Below are 5,402 nucleotides of genomic sequence, written 5' to 3'. Positions count from 1 at the left end.
GTTGTCCTTGTACGGGATGATGTCCTTGTACGGGATGATGTCCTTGGGCAGAGTGTTGTCCTTGTATGGGATGATGTCCTTGTATGGGATGATGTCCTTGTATGGGATGATGTCCTTGGGCAGAGTGTTGTCCTTGTATGGGATGATGTCCTTGTGCAGAGTGATGTCCTTGTATGGAATGACGTCCTTTTGCAGAGTGATGTCTGATTTCCTTTTTCAGATCTCCTCCTGGCCCATGTTTCCAACGTTGGATTCTCTCTCTTTCTCCTTGATTATATTCCGTATTTAAAAGCTCACTTTAATACACCATTAAAAGTACCAGCTCTTAGATTTATTGTGTTGATTCTTCTGTTCTCTGATTTATGCATTTTTTCTTTTGAATATCTTGATGTAAGGCATGTAAACATCTTTAGGCTTTTCATTTTCTGTTTTCCAGGACTGAAAGTTGAGCTTACCTTTTATTCTAAATGAAGATTGGTTTTATTTTCTGAAAATGGGATCATTACTTTCACTGAATGCTCTTTAATATTTCTTTTCATTTAAAACATTTTACATATTCCATATTTTTTTCTGTAATAGCAGCAGAGTTTTTTAGAGACATCGTAATGTAACCATTATTGGGCATTTACATAGTATCCACATTTTTTATACCAGAAAAATTCCGTGATAAACAAATGCATATATACCTCTGTATGTTTTTATTTGAATTTCCTTAGAGAAAAGTGGTAAATGTCTTATGGGCATATCCTTCACTTTTCCTCAGCACAAGGATGGGGCCACAGATTTCACTCTAAATTAGCAGTGTCTGCTCAGACCCCCACCTCCAGCGCCACCCAGAGCTCAGCAGATATCCTTGGGGGAACCAGTGTTTGAGCCCCACCAAGTCCCAATATCATACTCCCGCCTCCAGGGACTGCTCCGTCTTTGCTGGTTTCCACTTCCCCACGGGGCCTCCCTGCCTGGCTCACGTGTGACCCTCTTCTGTCCAGGCCCAGCAGGTGCCTCAGGAACAGCCTGGCTCTGACAGCTCCCTCAGAAAGATTTCCTCCTCTCTCAAGTGTGGGTCAGCTCATCCTTGTTCCTTATTCTTTCAAATAACATTAATTGAGCATCTTCTATGTGCCAGAGACTGTGCAGATCCTGTTGAGTACAGAACATACTTTCTTGCTCTGAAAAGAGTCAAAGTCGAGGACTCAGATCCTTAACACAAGGGAAGATCAAACTGACCCTGGCACGCTTGTAAGTTTCACGTTTTGCAAAGAACAAGCCTCTCCCTTTGCAGCCCATCTTGGAGACTCCGCCTGGTGTTAATTGACTCAAGCATTTTGAACCTTCTCGGCAAGTTTAGCTTGTTTTGGGAGAAGTCGCTTTTAATTTGATTTAGTCTGCTTACTTCCAACGTGCACTTGGATCCCTTTTTATATTTTATTCTATTTCCTATCACCAAAATGTCTTATGTACGTTAACTTGTTTAATCCTCAAGATATTCCCTACTGTTATTGTTCCCCAGGCTCCAGATAAGGATGCTGAGACGTGCCAGTCAGTGGTTTTCCCACGTGGCTCCCAGCACGCGCTGCCGTGGCAGGGCCTGTCACTTCTGCGTCCCTGATGTGTGTCCCAGCCACGCCTGCCACTTGCTCATTCATGCGTGTTCTCGCTCTGACTGGTGAGGCACTGAATCCACAGACCAGTTTGGAGAAACTTGGCATTTTTACCTATCAGTTCTCCAATTCATGAGTGTGGTGTTTCTGTCCAATTTTTTATGTCTTTTTAAATATCACTCACTATTTTTTTTCTATGATTTTTATATAGAGGACTCGTTAAGAGTTATTCTTGTATGTCATCTTTCCTGCTGTCACTGTCATTTACTTTTTCAAAGTATTTTCGTGGGTATGTAGAAATACCTCTGCATTGTGGTATGGTCTTATGTCTGTATACAGTTGGCCCTTGACCAGGCACTGACCTTCTGTGCAGTCAAAAATCCACATATGACTTTTGACTCCCCCAAATCTTAACTACTAACAGCCCACTGTTGACCAGAAACCTCACCTATGATTCAAACAGTGGTTGAACACGCTTTGTATGTTATACCTATTATATACTGTACTCATGCAATAAAGTAAGCTCGAGAAAAGAACACGTTATTAAGAAAACCATAAGGGAGAGAAAATACATTTACAGTTCTGTACCGTATTTATTTAAAAAAAATCCGCACCTAAGTAGATCTCAGTAGTTCAAACCCGTATTGTTCAAGATCAACAACTCTAAACTCATTTTGCTGTTTGCACTAAATATGTGCGGTTTTCTGTATCTCAATCATATCTCCATCAACTTATTTTTAAAAGAAATGCTTTGGCTTTTTTATATTGACTCTTGGGCAAACTCGCTCTATACTCTTCTGATTCTACCATCACATAATCTGCAAATAACGTGTGTCCTTTTCAAGACTTTTCCCCTTTCTCTGGTGCCCTCCTTGCTAGCAACTTGAGCACGTGGCAACCTGTTCATGGTGCAGACCTCAGGAACAAAGCTCTCACCGTGAGGTATGGAGACATATAAGCAAAGCCCCCATACCGCACAACTTGTCCCAGGGATGCAGAACTGGAAAGCTGATTTACTGGTGCTCTCCCCCCAGCTGCAGGTGTTCAAAAGCCATAAACTGTGAGGGACCCAAGCATGCCGGACACAATGGACCTACTGATGAATGCAGACTGGAAGTTATTTTAAACCGATGGTGCACAAGTGAATGAACTGCTTCTGCCTTTTTCCAGGGCTACTTTTCAATCCCCAGTTGGCTGCACTGTCCTTAAATGCTCCCTCCGCTCCTCCTCTGGCAACAAAGAGCTTCTGAGACTCCCCCCACACCCCCATAAGCTGCTCAGTCAAGTTCCTCACTGGTCTGTATTCTGCTGCCTGGTTAGTTACTAAACTCAGCTTTTTTTTTTTCTTCCTTTTCCTTTTTTTAAACATTACAAGGAACTTTCCCAATTTCTAGTTGGCTAAGAATTTTTATTATGGGAGGTGCCTGGGTGGCTCAGTCGGTTGAGCGTCTGACTCTTCATTTCAGCTCAGGTCATGATCTCAGGGTCATGGGATTGAGCCCAGTGTTGGGCTCCTTGTTCAGCACAGAGTCTGCCTGAGATTCTCTCTCCCTCTCTCTCTGCCCCTCCCCCTGCTCTCTCTGTCTCTCTCAAATAAATAAATCTTTAAAAAAAAAAGATTTTTGTTACGAGTGGAAATTAAAATTTTTCAGATGCTTTCTGTGTCTTAAGATGGTTATTATATATTTTTTCAATTAGGTTGAATAATTTTCTAATGTTCACCAAAGCTTGCATTTCCAGGATAAATACCAGTTGGTCATTTATGTTTGCTTCCCTCCGCCCCGATTTTAGTTTGCTATTTTGTTTGGAACATATGCATCTTTCTGAGTAGGATGACTTGTAAATTCACTTTTGTGGGACACTATCTACTTTACAAAAAAATAAAAGTTTTCCTTAAGAGTTGGTGTAGGTTGGGCTAGTTCTTTCCTGAATATCTGGTGCTATTTGCCAACAACACCAGCACTGCGATTTTCTTGGAGGATGTTTGATTACTGATTCGATTTCTTTGATAGAACATTTTTCAAGTTACTCATTTCCCTTTGAATCAATTAGTTTTCATTTTTTCCATTACAGGGGATTGGTGTAAGATTATTCATAATATCCTTTTAATATTTGTTTAATATCTGCAGGAAAAAAAGTGATGTTCTATTTTCCATTCTTTATATTGGCAATTTTCGCTTTCTGTTTCATTTTTATGTTCAACCTGCTAGAAGCGTGTTGATATTCTTCCCAAAGAACCAAATTTTGGCTTTGTTTATCATCTGTTTATGCTTGTTTTCTAGTTCCTTAATGTCTACTGTTACCTATAATCATAACTTCCTTGTTTATTCAGCTGTGCTTTGTTGTTTCTCAAATGCGTTTGTTATCCTACATTCTCATAAGGGATGCTTATCTCAAAGATTTATACGCAATGAATCATGGAACACTACATCAAAAACTAATGATGTAATGTATGGTGATTAACATAACATAATAAAATTAAAAAAATGACACTAGAACCAAAAAAAAGGATTTATAGATTTTTTTCCTTTTACTTTTTTCTAAAAAAGTCATATACGACCATTAATTGCCTTCTAATTGGGGTTTTAGCTGTAGACTCAGTCTTGATATGTATTATTTTCATGACCTTTTAATTCACAACAATTTACAATTTCCATTATGATATCTTCTTTGACTATGTGTCATCTAAAATGTGGTTTTAATCTTTTAAACAGATATAAGAATTTCAAGTTATTTCTCTCTTATGGATTTTCAGTTGCATTGTGAGAAGGAGATACAGTCCATACTATGTAATTCTGTAAAATTTAAATAGAAAATGTGTTGTTTTCTGTCCACATCATGTATTTTATGTGTGTTTGAAAAAAATGTGTATTTTGTGATTATTGAATTTATCTTTTTTTATGATGCTTAGTCAAGTTTGTTCCAATCCTCAAAATCTTCCATTTCTGTCCACTTGTCATATCACATCCTTAGAAGGGTGTTTTAAAAATGATCATTATATTTTTTTCTAGCAAATTGGATGTTACCAGCAGAATGTAGTCATTTTTATACTAGTCATGCTTTTTTGGTATTAAAATTTATATGGTTGGGCAGCTTGCCATATTTTCCTCTCTCACTTTATTTTCACCTTTATTCTGATGTGTTGAGATTGATAGCAGGTGGGTTGGCTTGAGGGAGATGCTGTATCATCTTTTTAAAAATCATCTCTTTCTTTCACCAGTGAAGATGAATAATTAAAAGCCTCTTTAACTTCTTTTGTTTCATTTTATTTTATTTAATATCCTCATCTTTTAGATAGATCTCTTGAAAACCATATATCATTGTATTTTATTGTAACTCTAGCCTAAGAGTCTTCATCTTTTTTTTTCTATTTAAATTTTTTATTGTTATGTTAATCACCATACATTACATCATTGGTTTATGATGTAGTGTTCCATGATTCATTGTTTGTGCATAACACCCAGTGCTCCACGCAGAACGTGCCCTCTTTAATACCCATCACCAGGCTAACCCATCGCCCCACCCTCCTCCCCTCTAGAACCCTCAGTTTCTTTTTCAGAGTCCATCGTCTCTCATGGTTCATCTCCCCCTCCGACTTACTCCCCCTCATTCTTCCCCCCCTGCTAACTTCTTCTTTTTTTTTTTTTTAATTTTTTATTGTTATGTTAATCACCATATATTACATCATTAGTTTTTGGTGCAGTGTTCCATGATTCATTGTTTGTTCATAACACCCAGTGCTCCATGCAGAACGTGCCCTCCTCAATACCCATCACCAGGATAACCCATCCCCCTCCCCCC

At 38.5% G+C, this 5,402-nt stretch overlaps 1 pseudogene; it reads right to left on the bottom strand.

The window, feature by feature from the left end:
* LOC112809740 (glycine cleavage system H protein, mitochondrial-like) overlaps positions 1-5,402 on the bottom strand; it is a 27,087-nt pseudogene that overhangs the window by 17,053 nt on the left and 4,632 nt on the right.

Source organism: Callorhinus ursinus, unplaced genomic scaffold (assembly GCF_003265705.2).
Source record: "Callorhinus ursinus isolate GAN/ISIS: 27379988/994484 unplaced genomic scaffold, GSC_fseal_2.0 scaffold60, whole genome shotgun sequence".
NCBI classification, from domain to species: domain Eukaryota; kingdom Metazoa; phylum Chordata; class Mammalia; order Carnivora; family Otariidae; genus Callorhinus; species Callorhinus ursinus.
This window is presented reverse-complemented; position numbering and strand designations above follow the sequence as displayed.